General features: G+C 40.1%; 1 protein-coding gene and 1 long non-coding RNA gene across 4 annotated transcripts in view; one reads left to right on the forward strand and one right to left on the reverse strand.

Moving 5' to 3' along the window:
• The window catches only part of SDK1 (sidekick cell adhesion molecule 1), an 869,284-nt gene that overhangs the window by 453,188 nt on the left and 400,375 nt on the right, over positions 1 to 15,721 (forward strand). The window lies entirely within an intron of this gene.
• Positions 13,916 to 14,717, reverse strand: LOC309854746. The gene is made up of 2 exons (XR_014306406.1): positions 14,582 to 14,717; positions 13,916 to 14,239 (listed from the first exon to the last, which is right to left on the reverse strand). It is a non-coding gene; the product is annotated as an uncharacterized lncRNA (long non-coding RNA).

Consider the following 15,721-nt stretch of genomic DNA (forward strand, 5'->3'; position numbering starts at 1 on the left):
ATCATGAATAAGGTAGGTCTCTGAAGTGACACTCTCAGGAACGTGCGTTTCGGTCTCTACAGCCATGACATGCTTGTGACAAGAAAGCAGGCTTGCTGTTAGACAACTATGTTTCCCTTTATTGAAGGGCATTGAATCTTAAAATTTTCACTGCCATCATAAATAGGCCTTGGAGAAAGTATCCCTCCCTGATTGTTTACATGGCAGATAGAGGAGCAAGTTACTTTTAGTTTTAAAAAGCAACCTTGTTGCCATATTGATTTAATCAGAGTTCTATTTGTTTGTGCTTGCTGATGTAATGTGTAATCAGAATCCCTAAATAGGAAGCAGCTTCATTCCAGTGCTCTGCATTCTGGAAGGAAAGTGTGATGTTGGGTTTACCATGATCTTTAACCACCTGCTTGTCACTGCCAGGCGTTGAAGCCCTCTGCGTTATTTCTCTGCTCTCATGAGGCTGCTTCTGCCCTGCCCAACCTTGTGTTTTTCCTAGGGACAGTGGTTAAATAGGAATCATGAAGAATAAGGCATATTAACCAAAGTCCATACTTCATTCAGAATTTCTTTGTTTTACTTAATGTCCCTCTTCTGTCCCAGGATCCCCTCCAAGGAACCCATAGTTACACTTGGTCAGCTTCTCTCCTTAAGCTCCTCCAGTCTGTGATAGTTTCTCTGACTTGTTTATTTGTTATGACCTTGATGATTTGGGGGTAATGCTGGTCATATATTTATGTAAAACGTCCCTTAACTAGGGTTTTTCTGATATTTTTTCCTCATGGTTAGACAGGAGTTAAAAGTGTGTGGGAAGAGGACCACAGAAGTAACATGCTATTCTCACCATGTTATATCAAGTTCATGCCCTGTGAACACAACATGACTCTTCACTGCTGACGCTGACCTTGACCACCTGGCTGAAGTGTGTGTTTGGTTTCTCCACTGCGGGGTTCTTTTTAACTACTTCTACCTAGTATATTCTGTCTGTACCACAAAGATTACTTCAGGATTCACTGCCTTCTATGTATATTCCTTTGAATCTGATCAGTTTTGTGGGTTATTAGACCATAGGTGACTTATTGGAAACAAGACTTATTTATTGAGAACTGAGTTAGGAAGGAAGGTGGGAAGTACTTGCCCAGCTCTTAGCTGAGTGACCCACACTATGATTCCACAACATATCAAAATTACTGTCTTTCTTTTACACCTGGGGAGAACCTCCGAACTCCTCTAAGAATTGCTTTGTAGTCAAAGGTGGAGGAGGGCCTTGTACTACTGAGGTGAGGGGAGGGGAGAGACAACATAGTTGTGAGTTAGCAAACTCCAGTGGCTAATCTAGGAGTGCAAATAGATATTTGAGAGGGAGCCAGAGTTTCGAGAAAAAATACTCTGGATCTGTCACTTTGCTGGCCTGCCTTTGCCAACTGCCAGGATACATGACATGTAGCCCTGTCTGCCATGGAGGTTGACCTTCCTGGACTCCTGCTCCTTAGAACTCTGAGCTTTTACCTGTTCTTAGCCTATGGTGTTCCCTCTTATTTTATCTGACAGTTTCCCCTATATTAACTTTCAGTCAGAGACCATGTCTTCAGAGCTGAGCACTTGTGAATGTGTTCGGAAAGCTCTGTCTCTGGCTTCTACCATGTGTCCCATTATGTTGCCACTAGTGGGTCCATCTGCCTGTGCTATAAGGACAGAGTCGGATGCATCCCGAGCACCAGTCTAGTGCCTAGGACAGAGCAGATCTTCTAAACAGAAACAGCAACAGAAGCCCTTATAACTCATAGAAGAAATGCAATATAAAACAACCTCAAATTTCCATCAAAAAGACAACATTCAAGAATGAATTTGTTCATGTCAACAAGATACGTAGAAAAACTTGTATTTAAAAACAAAAAAGGACGGCAACTTGAGGAAGAATATAGGATCTCCGTAGACCTCATGACCTTAGCCTTTCAGATTAGCTGCTGTCAGTGTAGGATTCCACTTGATAACTTAGTTTAATCTCTGTGGACAGCACTGTCCTGCTGGAATAGCAGGCATCAAACACAGCATCAAACTATTTTGGAGTATTAGTGGAAGTTTGGATGTAACGTCCAGTGAAATTAAGTGTCTTTATCTTTATAAATCACATAATATTTTATTTTCAATTTAGAGGCAAAGTTAACAGTCATGTATTCGGGTGTGAAATTGCTTATTAGCCCAAAGGAAAATAGGCTTTCACAAAGGAACATACTGTTTAATTGTGTGATGTTAAAGGTATTCACTCTAGTAGTGCTATCTTCAGATATTCATGGTAGTCTAGATCAGTGGTTCAAGGGCAGGGGAGGATTTTATCCCCTAGGAGACACTTGATAACATCCGGGGATGTTTTTGGTTGTCACAAATGGGTGGAGGGGTGCTATTGACATCTTGTGGGTGAAGGCCAGGTGAAGGGTGAGGTCAGGTGAAGGGTGAATGATGCTGCTGAGCATTCTACAATGCACACACAGCCAGCCACAGCAAGAACAATCTGACCCAAAATGTCAACAGTGCCAAGATAGAGAAACACATAATTGGTTATGTTGTCTCTAGTTTTTGTTTGGTGCACCTTCCCCTAGACCCTGAGACTTATTTATATTTAATGTCTGAAAGATGTTAGATAACCCCAGAGAATGTCTGTGACCCTAGGTCAACTTAAGAATGAAACTACTAGAATGTACTAGAATGACTGCTACAACTGTGGTTTCCACTTAGTCTGTTTGAATATGAAGCCCTGTATGATAAAGGGCTGATATCTGAGATCTATAAAGAACTTCTCAAACTTAACACCCCCCCCCCAAAAAACAAATAATCAAGTCAAAAAATGGGCAGAAGACATGAACAGACACTTCTCCAAACAAGACCTACAAATGGCCAGCAGACATATGAAAAAAAATGTTCATCATCATTAGTGTTCAGGGAAATACAAACAGAAAAAACAATGAGGTACCACCTTACACCAGTTAGAATGGCAAAAATTGACAAGGTAAGAAACAACAAATGTTGGAGAGGATATGGAGAAAGGGGAACCCTCTTACACTGTTGGTGGGAATGCAAGTTGGCACAGCCACTTTGGAAAACCGTGTGGAGGTTCCTCAAAAATTTAAAAATAGAGCTACCCTATGACCCAGCAACTGCACTATTGGACATTTATGCCAAAGATACAGATGTAGTGAAAAGAAGGACCACATGTACCCCAGTGTTCATAGCAGCAATGTCCACAATAACCAGACTATGGAAAGAGTTGAAAGGCCCTTCAACGGAGGAATGGATAAGGAAGTTGTGGTCCATATATACAATGGAATATTACTCAGCCATCAGAAAGCATGAATACCCAACATTTGCATCAACATGGATGGAACTAGAGATTATGCTAAGTGAAATATGTCAAGCAGAAAAAGTCAGTTATCATATGGTTTCACTTATTTGTGGAACATAAGGAATAGCATGGAGCACATTAGGAGAAGGAAGGGAAGAATGAAGGGGGGGTGAATAAAAGAGGAGATGAACCATGAGAGACTGTGGACTCTGGGAAACAAACTGAGGGTTTTAGAGGGGAAGGGGGTGGGGAATGGGTTAGCCCAGTGATGGGTATTAAGGAGGGCACAGATTGCATAGAACACTGGGTGTTATACACAATGAATCATGGAACACTACATCAAAAACTAATGGTGTTATGGAGCATATAAAATAACACGGAGCACATGGGGAGATGGAGAGGAGAAGGGAGTTGAGGGAGATTCGAAGGCGAGATGAACCATGAGAGACAATGGACTCTGAAAAACAATGAGGGTTTTGAAGGGCGGGGGGGCGGGTGGGAGGTTGGGGGAGCCAGGTGGTGGGTGTTATGGAGGTTACATATTGTATAGAGCACTGGGTGTGGTGCATAAACAATGAATTCTGTTACACTGAAAAGAAATTTAAAAAGTTTTTTAAAAACTAATGGTGTATTGTAGTGACTAACATAAAAAAAAGAATATGAAGACCTTTTTTTAATGACCAAAAATTCCAAGGAGTCTCATAATTATTGAACTCTTATTATTTGATAACTGAGAAAATGCATAGTGGTGCCAGTGCATATGCATACACACACATACATGACTCTAGATTTAGTGCGGCATTTACAGTAATTTGTATTTTGTTAATCAGAACATTTGGAAAAAAAATAAATAATCGGTGCCTGTGTGAAACCCACTGTTTATTCAGTCTATAGTTAGTGCTTAGATGCAGATGCATATGGATTTGATGGCCCCTGGAAGGAAATCTGCCCTCACAAGGAAAACTGGCAAATAGCTTGGAAATGGGAATAATTAATGAGTATTCCTTTGAGACATAGGTGACCTATGAATACTCACATCTGTAGCTTAAGAAATGGTCAGTCTGGGATATAAAAGGGATATCTTATCTCCACACACAGTGACTGCTTATTAAATGTCTGTGAATGAAGGTTGAGGCTCTCCCCTACTTTTCATGCCTTGCCGCCTGTCATTTAAGGACTCTGGCAGCTAAGGCATCAGGCTGCTTTCTTTAGCCCTAGTCAGAGTAAGAGCTCGGGAGAGAAGCCAGTGGATAGAGAAGACTATTGCCAAGACTCTGAATCTTCTGGGACCATCTGTGTCCACTTTTTCAAAGAGCAGATTGTAAAATGACAGGGGTGTAGGACATGGAGGGTAATAGAGATGTGAACAAGAAGATTCTAGGAAGGAAGAGAGGGGACTGGTGCCAGTGGGAAGAGCCCATCAGAAGATTAAGTGTCCTGGCAGTAGGACTGAGAGGCTGTGGTGACAAATGGCCTTTTTATCTGGGAAGGAAGCCAGTGACATGTGAGAGTTGTGACTTGGGTTCCAGATCTTAGATCATTTTTCTTTACTCACAAAATTAAGGCCCATATTCCTTCCAGGAAACTAGCTAGAGCAAACAGATCAAGAGGCAGCCAAGTGGAAGAGCCTCAGATGTGGTAAGAGGGTGGAGGGAGCAAGAGGATGTATAATCAGCTATTTGGCAACTGTACCCACCATACTCTGGCCTTGAAGATTTTGCTTTGGCTCCCAAACTAGAGGCATTTTCATGGCTCTGCCATCAATCTTTGAAATACAGCATCAGGCTTAAGGTCCCAGATGGACCTCACGATAGCTTTTATTTTGATAATTTTGCTTCTCAGTTTAATATTCTCTGCTTTTCCATTGAGTAGTGTATAAGTTAGCTATCGCTGTGTAACAAACCACTTCCAACTTAGTGGTTTCAAAGAGTAACTTTTTGTTAGTTCTCATGAGTCTGTGGGTTGGCTAGGTTGTTCTGCTTATCTGGGCTCCTTATTGCATCCATGGTCATGGAAAACAAGTTGCTGGGAATGGCTGATTAAGGATGGCCTCAGATGGAGTCATTTCTCTTCTACTTGTTTCCCATATCTTTCCATAAGTCTCACACAGGTATGTTTTCACAGTAGTAGTTTCAGGAGAGAAAGCAGAAATTCTTAAGTGCTTTTTCAAGCTGCCACTTGTGTAACATTTGCTACTGAACCAATGTGAAGCAAGTCACATGACCAAGTCCAGCATCCATAGAGAAGGACATTACTCCCAAAAGTGGATACAGGGAGGCAGATATGTACCAGAACTGGTGAAATACTAAGAAAGCCAGTTGATACCTACTAGCTGTCAGAATGACTTTTCTCCTGTATATTCTTTTACTTTTGGTATCCCTGCTTTGGAGAAAAACACATTATGTATTTTAAGCTACTTGGTGGTTGAGATCTACCTCAGTAGACATCTTTAGTAGGCATTTTAAATAGATAATGTTTCTGTCTCTTAACCCATTGTCTGTAATTATCTGTCACTTACATGATGACGACACAAACCCCAGGAATACAAACACCACTCTTATACAGCATGTTCAGAAAACTAAAATAAGTATTGAGATTTATGAAGAAACAGAATGGAATCCCCATGGAGAAAAGCCTCCTGTTATTTTATTTTTAAGAGGAAATGATGAAGGAGGGAGTGTTTATTCCAGCTGGCTTTCCAGTTTTTAAGAGTAGTGGTACAGAATGGTGAACTGGGAAACCCCAGCTGTTGGTGTGTTTTGTCAGGAGGGTGTGGAAAAACTGCCTGTTTTCAAATTGTTGTGATCAAATGGATGAAGAATTTATAAACATATATGAATATAAAAATATACTTTTGCACTTTGTCAGGAGAGAGCTGACATATTATTTGGAGCTATTTAGATAGAATAAAGTGGAACTTTCTAAAAATCCAAAGTAAAGACAGGAAGTTTTTTAAAAACTTTACACAATAAGTTTCTGCTTTATAACATTCATATTTACTCATTTCCCTCAGTCCCCTCTCAGTCCTGTCTCGTCACATATTTTTTGTTCAGTGCTAATAACTATACTTTTATATTCTTATTAGCAACACATTTCTCTGCTTTCTCCATGTGAGGTGTTCTGAGACTGAGAGGCAAACACTAATTAATCCCTACAATACGTCTTCTTTATTTGTTCAGTTGAGGTGCTGAAATGCCTATGAATTTAGTGGCAGAGAGGATGTGAATCTTTCAATTCAGGATTCCATAGATGCCACAATAAGCATCTAAGAAAGAGCCTATGAACCAGCTCAAGGTTTAACCCTCAGTGGACTGTTGGGGTGCCAGCTGGATCTCCTTTACATGCTAGTCAGCATTTCTTCGAGTGGCCACCCTAGGTGTGGAGCTTGAGTACCTTGATTAGAAGTCATCCACAGATCTGGGGGAGGGGGGCGGCAACCCAGTTTGTAGGGTGTAATCTTGGTGAGCTATGGGCTTGCATTTTGTTCATTTGTCTAAACACGTTGGCAAGTGACCCCATCCCTGAGGCTCTGTAATTTTTTTCCCCCAATTAAATAGAACAGACATTAGGCAGTTCAATGATAAGCATAAAGCACTTTGATAGGTTTTGAAAAGCAAGTGTTCTATCACTATGACTGCCTACCTTTATAGCGTATTTGGACTTTAAAGGATCTTCCAGAGGCATCTTGCTTCTTTAAATAGGCCTTTTCAGTAAAATTCAGTTTCCCAGTAGATACTTTCTCTGAAGAACTTGAACAAGATGGCGTGAAAATAGTTATTACATTGGGAGGCCTTCTGAATGTGTTCAGTTAGATGGTGGCACACAATAAATTATTTGTTGTATTTCATCCAACAGAGACTGTCTCATGAGTTATTTTTCACCCTTGATACGTGGAGACCACCAGTAACAGAAGCATCCTTTTTGCTTTAAGTGGACTCATTTGGTCCTCTCTTCAGAGCCGCACGTTCTAAGTTTCCCCACTCTGGGGGTCAGAGCACTGATGGGTGAGTGGCTATGGAGCTGTGGCAGGTGTCCTGGCTGCCTTCTAGAACCCCACCCCATTTTGATCATGCAGTTAGTATCTGCATCACCCCCCAGTCCCTGACTGTCCAAGGCTATGTCTGTCTTCTTTGGCTCTTGCTGCCTTAGCCCTTGGTATGGTGACTAGCAATAAAGTGATGAGTACACATTTATGAAATGGGGGAATGAATGGAATACTATGGGTGACTGGAAGAGGCTCTCTGGGTGGTGTTTCAGAAGGCTGTTATCTCGGCCATCTCTGCGTGGAGTTTATCCCAGTCCTCACACCCTACAATGACTGTTCTCAGGACAGATGGCTCTCAAATTTGAATACAAATCAGGATCACCAAGGACACCTGGTCTGGAGTCCCATCCCCCAGCTCTGACCTTGGATCTCTGAGGAGTGGGCCCCAAGAGTTTAATTTTCAAAATATTTCAGATCATCTACCCTGAGAATGCATGTCAGGAATTGTTGATGTAGACCTGTTTCATGCCCTGGTTGTGCCTGTACTGAAAGCTCCTTTCCTTTTGCCCAAGTTCCCAATAAGATGAAGGCTCATAGAACCTGTCTCATCCTCATGATCCATAACTGGAATTAGGGAATGATACTTCTCTTCACTTACCTATAGGATCATGTTGATATTTGATTATACTTGTTTTAAAATTTACTTCTGTCATTAGACTTGCCCCCTCTGGAGCAGCGGCCTAACACACAGGTGGTCCTCAGTAAGGAACGGGGGAGGGATGCCTGAATTCTGTGGCCTGCTTAAGAATAAATCAACACTGGTGTTAACTAGATGAAAAAGAATGTTAAGTTTGTCCTTACACAATCTATCCAAATTAATAAAAGGTCATGAAATCTGCGTCCTGACTTCGATTCACTATAGATGATGTTAAAATGATACCCAAAAAGAGATTCATTTTAGAATTTGTAATGGAGCTGTTCTGTGTTAAGTTAGTAATTCAATAGGAGGTTAAGCATTTCAGTTAAAGATATTATCTGAGATCAGTTACCATTTGCAGCTTAAATAATGTTTCCTTTCCAAAACTTTATCAAATGAACTAACTGTTAATTAAACACTAGCTCTTTTCAGTTCCTAGCATGACACTCAGAGAAATTTGCCATTGCCCCCACTCCTAGCTCCAGAGCTCTAAGAGATTTTTTTCTGGCCAGTGATGGGAGGGAGATCCCCCTGAAGTCAGAACAAATAACAAACACTGGCTTCAAAATCCATTCTTTCAAAAAAGCCTCAAGGTATTATTGGAAACAATAAAGCAATCAACTGGCAATTAGTAGAGTTTAACAGCTGGGCATGTTCAGGAAAAGAAAGGAAGAGACCCTGCAAAAACACTGTCATCTAGGGTGACCATCAGTATTCCCAAAGAGCAGTGTCAGACCCTTAGCATTCTCAGGTAGAAATACACCTTACTAAAATAATTCAACCAGTCAATAAATAAGTAAACAAGCAAATAAGAGTAACAAGCCCCATAGTGGGGGAAACCAATACCCAGAGTTGCAACAGTGTATTTTCTAAAATACCCAGTTTCTGAAAGAAGATCTTAAAAACAGTAAGAGAGAAAAATGGCTGTTACTTGCCAGGGAACCCCAATAAGATTAACAGTTGACTTCTCACCAGAAATAATAGAGGCCAGAAAGCAGTGGGATAACCTACAACCTGCTCAGAGGAAAGAGCTGTCAACCATGAACCCTGTATCTTACAAAGATATTTTTGAAAAATGAAGATAAAGACGTTCCCAGATAAAAATTGAAGTTGTTGCTGTCAGATCCTCCTTCTGAGAAGCACAAAAGAAACTTTTTCAGAAGCTGAAAGCATGATTCTAGATGGTAATTTGAAACTACATGTTCTCACTGTTAAAGATCCATCAGATAATTAAGGTCACAGGGCAGACCTCCACCTCAGAAGCTGGGGTGACGGGTAAATGCAGAGAATCACAGATGAGGTCAGCTACCTCAACAGAAGCCACTGAGCCACTAGATGATGAGAACACTGAAGTGGTGGTTTTGATGAATTTCTGGAGACTGAGTGTGGTCTAGTCTGGGATTTAAAATTCTTGGAAGCTCAGTCTTAGGGGGCTCCCATATTTTTGTGGGGTCTATCTCCTGGAATCTTCCCATATTCTTACTATAAAAATGGAAGAAAAACTCCCTCTTGTTCCAGGCAGGGAAGAGAAAAAAGCAAACATTTTGAAATACACCCAGAGCATTCTCCCTACAGAGTCCAGTTCTGTAAGAGAAAAGAACTCATCAGAACCTTATCTAATGTTGGAGCAGAACAATTGGCCAGCTCTAGCCTCCTGTAGCCTTCTTGTCTCATGTAAGGAAGGAGAAAAATGGTCTAGATATACTTCTTAAGGTCTCAGCCCACTAAAAAACTGAGACTTCATCATAAGATTATAGATACTCTCCCTTCCAAACACCTACCACCACATCAGCAGGGGTCCCATGTAATTATAGTGGATGGCGACTGAAACTGCTGCAAGACATGGGCTCTACTTAAGGAGATTTTAGGATTCTGAAGACAACAAGAAGGGGAGGACAACAACAAGGCAACTTGTTTCTGGCAGTACAGCGACAGCAGATGTTAAACGGTCCAGCTGCTAGCCAGCCAAACAAAACTTCACACTAAATGCCTCTTCACATCAGTTTCTACTACCCATCCATCATCCCTGGCTTTCAAAAAACATTACAAGGCATGCTAAATAAAAAGCAAGAGAAGTCAGTCTGAAGAGTCAAATCAGGCATCAGAACCAGACTCAGGTACGATACAGATTTTGGAATTATCAGAGAATTTAAAATAACTGTGATTGGTATTTCAATGAAAAACAGTACAGCAGCAGACAGTTCATCAGAGAGATGGAAACTCCCGGAAAGAATCAAAGGGAATGCCAGGAAAAACAACAACAATGACAAAAACACCGTTATAGAACAGTCTTTGGTAGGCTCCTGAGTAGCCTGGACATGGATGAGGAATGAATCTGTGAACTTGAATATGTGACCATGGGAACTTCTCAAACTGAAATGTAAGGAGAAAAAAATGAAACAGAATGTCCAAGAACTATTGGACAGTTAACAAAAAGTGTAACATATGATAATAAGAATAATAACATCAAAAGGAGAAGAGAAAAATATTTGAAGTAACAATAGCTGAGAATTCTCTAAAATTAATTACAAACACCAAACTGCTTTTCTAGGAAACTCATAGAACACCCATTAGGATAAATTCCAAAAAGTCATATTCAAACTACGCAAATCATATTCAAACCATAGAAAACCATACACGGAGACAATATTGGGGGGAAAAAAAAACCAGAGTGGGGAGAATGCATTACTTAGAAACAAGAATAAAAAATACATTAGAAGTCTTGCTGGTAATCATTCGAGCAAGGAGAGAGTAGAGTGTAATATTTAAATATTACGCATTAAATTAAAAAATATAAAACAGCAACCTAGAATTCCATATCCAGTAAAAATTATCCTTCAAGAGTGACTTTCTCAAAAGACAAACAAAAGATTTTCTCAAACAAAAACTGAAAAATTTATTGCCAGTAAACCTGTCTTGAAAGAAATGTTAAAAGAAGCTTTTCAGAGGGAAGGAAAGTAATATAGGTCAGAAACCCTAATCTATATAAAGAATGGAAGAGCATTATAGAGGGAATAAATTAATGTAAAATAAAATATTTTTTGCATTCTTAATTTAAAAGGTCAGTATCTTAGAATAGTTATTTTATAATTGCATTTTTATAAAGTTCAAAATAGAGACAAAACTAAATTATGATGTATAGAGATGAACACATAGGTGGTAATGGTTCAAGAAATGCATCGGCAAGGGGCCGGGGGGTGGCGCCTGGGTGGCTCAGTCCTTAAGTGTCTGCCTTGGCTCAGGTCATGATCCCAGTGTCCTGGGATTGAGCTCTGCTATCAGGCTCCCTGCTCAGCAGGAAACCTGCTTTTCCCTCTCCCACTGCCCCTGCTTGTGTTCCTTCTTTCACTGTATCTCTCTCTGTCAAATAAATAAAAAAAAAACTTTGAAAAAAAATTACATCAGGGTATTTGTGAGTTGTTCGTTTTGGTGTGAAGAGGGGTAATTCTTTTAGGGGCACCAGGCAAGAATGTTGCCAAGGTTCTAAATTTTGATGTGGGTCATAATTATGTAAGTACTTACTTTTGTTTCATATATTCCTTGATATGTATGTTATTTCTCATTTTACTTTTTTAAGATTTTGTTTATTTATCGTTTTTATTTGAAAGAGACATGAGTAGGGGGAGGGGCCAAGGGAGAAGAGAGGAAAAGAAGCTCAAGCAGACTCCATGCCCAGTGCAGAGTCCCATGCAGGGCTCAATCTCCCAACTCCGAGATCGCGACCTGAGCCAAAACGTAGTGTCAGACACTTAACTGACTGAGCCACCCACACACCCTTTTTATTTCACAATTAAAATTTTTTTTCATATAATTAACTTGCCTGTTTAACTAGCAGTAACCATATAGAAAACATCACAGGAAGAAATTCTCCAAACAATGTAATATTTGGAACAAGTACACCAAGAGGTGTATAAGACCTCTGTAAAATCTAAATTTTACAAAGGTATACAAATAAGATCTTGACTATATGACCCCATTTCCTGAATGGGAAATCTCAGCATTGTGAGGATCCCATTTCTGTCCAAATTGATCGATAGGTTGATTAAATGCAATTTCAGCCAAACTCCTAGAAGATACATTTGGCACTTTGATACAGCGATATTCAACTTCTGAAGATCCTAAGTTAGAAACAATAAGACAAAAATTTGAAAAAAAAAAAAAAGATAAAGACTCTTGATTTAAGAACAACAAAAGTGGAATATCAAAGCAATGATTATAGAAATGACTTTTCAAAAAATACTGACACAGATGGCCAACTACTTAGAAAATGATGTTAAATAAATTGGGAGAGATGCAGATATGCTCACAAACAGGGTATTGTAGAAGATCTGCCACTAGCAGGCAAATACATGGGAAAAGGCATCTCACTTGCTTTTAATTAAGACAGCATTTAGAAAATACTGATCTAGTAATTAGTGTTTGTGTGTACTTCTGAGGGTGGAGTATCATGCTTGCTGTGCTATTTTCTGGAGGGATACATGGGAATATTTACTGATGGCATTTAGAATTAGGTAACATTTGAGAATTCTATTTTTTAGGAATTTATGATGAAAAGTGCTCACACTATGTATTTTGTTTACTAAGACATTATGCCAGGTACCGGAACTGAAGTGGGTAGGAAATGAAGCTAGGTACCTGCGGGGAAGCTAGGAAGACAAATATTGAAGAGGCATGTAACACAAACATAAAAGAACAAAAGGAAATGCTCGCCATTGTTCAAAGAGGTAGTGCTAGAGATAAGAGCCCTTTTCCTGGAGCATTTAGCTTGGCCTGAGTGTGAGAACTTGTGTGTGCTGGGGACAGCCATCATGAAGCTTGCCCTGGAGAAGCAGTTAACACTGGAACACGGAAAAGTCGTAGGAGTCAGGGAAAGGGACCTGGAGCAGTGGCATGTGTGAAGGTCGGTGGTAGGACAGGCAGGAAGGAACAAGGGGATGGGGCAGAGAGGACCCAGAGGTGGGGCTAGTGACAGCCATGGGAAGGCGGGAAGGGCCGTCCTGCCCCAGGCTTTTCCTGTGTTCAAGGTTCCAACCAAGAAACTGATAGGAAAAATAACGTTTCAAAGAAGGCAATGATTCAATATTACATTATATAATTTTAATGATATTAGCATATGGTCATTACTATATTGTATATGATAAATACTGTGATTATATTGTATAGTATTCAGTAACTGTATAATCAATGTTATATGACATTATTCAATAATACAATGATACAATATTTAATGATATGAGATGATAAAAGCAGGCGCAGTTTAATCTCAGTTTTGAGAAAGAAAATCGTGTGTATATACATGGAAAAGCTGAGAGAAACTTCTAGTGGCTGTGCCAGAGTTTTCTGTGTGCTGGAGTGAAGGGAGCTTTTTATGTTCTCCTTTTCTTTCTAAATCTTCTAAAATGGATAGGTATTACTGTTCACTTAGAAAAAAATATGTATTATGTCAGAAAAATACATTCAGTTTTATCTTGAAACAGTTACATGAATAGTCTGTATAAATTATAATGGGCTTATGATATGATCCTGACAAATACTCTTTAGATGGCGTAGCGTCTGGCCTACAGCTGGCTCTGCCCCTTTGAGGTCTCCTTCAATGTCCACTTTTCCATTAAGGACCCTTAAGCTCCAATGTTTTTATTGAAATATATTATTCAATCATATGGATCTGAGAGAGAGACTGAAATCAGCGAGCCTCAGGCAGTTGCTTTAGAAATTCTAATACATGTTCAGTTTCTTCATGCTTCATGTATTGAACTGTAAAAATTCTGGTTTTGTTACCATTGGAAAATCATAGGGTGAATTAAATCTCATTCCTGTTTTATTTGACTGGGAGCAAAAACAAATCTCAAAATTCAAAAGTACTTGGTGCAACCATATAATTACTATACATAAACTCAGAATCTCAGCAACACTTTGCTTTTATTTTCAATATTGTTCACAGCATCACTGTGGTTCAGGGATATCCGATTCATCATAACTAGACATACGTTTTCTGTTCTACAGAAATTCTGTAACAATAATGATATTCCGGTTTAGGATAAATATGAGGAGAGCGGGGAATAGAGACACATCCCGTATGTGGATGGAAACATGTCAGTAATAGAAATGTTTTGATAGATCATAGTCTCACTCCTCCGCGCCTCCAGAATGTAATCAGATGGTCTAATGGATAGACTAATGGACAGACTAGCGCATTCACTAGAAAAGGAGAACACCAACTCTTAATCTGAAATAAGAAAAGAAAGCAAGATTCTGATTAATGACAGACAGAAGTGGTCCTGCTGCTTAGTCTAGCTCCTTCCCCTGCACCAGGGCTTGCTCACAATTAAACTCTGGGGGGCCAAAAAGAAAAGTACCCTGGGGCACCTGGGTGGCTCATTCAGTTAAGTAGCTGCCTTCAGCTCAGGTCATGATCTCAGGGACCTGGGATCCAAATCCTGCATCTGACTCCTGCTCAGCAGGGCTTCTAGTTCTTCCTCTGCTTCCACCCCTCCCCCTGCTTGTGTGCTCTCTCGTTCTCAAATGAATAAATAAAATCTTAGAAAAAAAAGAAGAAGAAGAAAAGCACCTTGTGTCCTTTCTTCCTCCTGTAAGGTGCCAGGAGCAGTGGCCTGGGCTCCTCTGTGGTTGATGTGCTTGCTGGGCTGCAGGTCCAGTCTTTCATATGCCAGCAATGGTAACGAAGCCATCTTGGTGGAAAAAGCAGCAATAAACATTAATTTGGACCAAGTCAGAACTAAAAAGAAGAAACAAAAATGAAAACAAAAACCTCGCCTCTCCCAGCTGGGTGTGCCTACGTACCTTGGGGTTTTTGTTTGTTTGTTTTTAATTTTTTTCAGTGTGCCAAAATTCATTGTTTGTGCACCACACCCAGTGCTCCATGCAATATGTGCCCTCCATAATACCCACCACCAGGTTCACCTCCCCCCTCCAAAACCCTCAGTTTGTTTCTCAGAGTCCACAGTCTCTCCTGGTCTGTCTTCCCCTCCAATTTCCCCTAATACATTTCTCCTCTCCATCTCCCAGTGTCCTCCGTGTTATTCCTTATGCTCCACAAGTAAGTGAAACCATATGATAGATAATTGACTCTCTCTGCTTGACTTATTTCACTCACCATAACCTCCTCCAGTCCTGTCCATGTTGATATAAAAGTTGGGTATTCATCCTTTCTGATGGAGGCATAATACCCTATAGTATATATGGACCTTATCTTTTTTATCCATTCATCCATTGAAGGGCATCTTGGCTCTTTCCACAATTTGGCAACTGTGGCCATTGCTGCAATGAACATTGAGGTACAGATGGCCCTTCTTTTCACTACATATGTATCCTTGGAGTAAATACCCAGTAGTGCAAATTGCAGGGTCATAGGGTAGCTCTATTTTTAATAACTTAAGGAATCTCCACACTGCTTTCCAAAGTGGCTGCACTAAGTTGCATTCCTAGCAACAGTGTGAGAAGGTTCCCCTTTCTCCACATACTCTCCAGCACTTGTTGTTTCCTGTCTTGTTGATTTTGGCCGATCTAACTGATGTAAGGTGGTATCTCAATGTGCTTTTGATTTGAATCTCCCTGATGGCTAGTGATGATGAACATTTTTTCATGTGTCTGTTAGCCATTTGGATGTCTTCATTGGAGAAGTGTCTGTTCATGTCTTCTGCCCACTTTTTGACATGATTATCTGCTTTGTGTGTGTTGAATTTGAGGA

This window comes from Mustela nivalis, assembly GCF_964662115.1.
Source record: "Mustela nivalis genome assembly, chromosome: 19".
NCBI lineage: Eukaryota > Metazoa > Chordata > Mammalia > Carnivora > Mustelidae > Mustela > Mustela nivalis.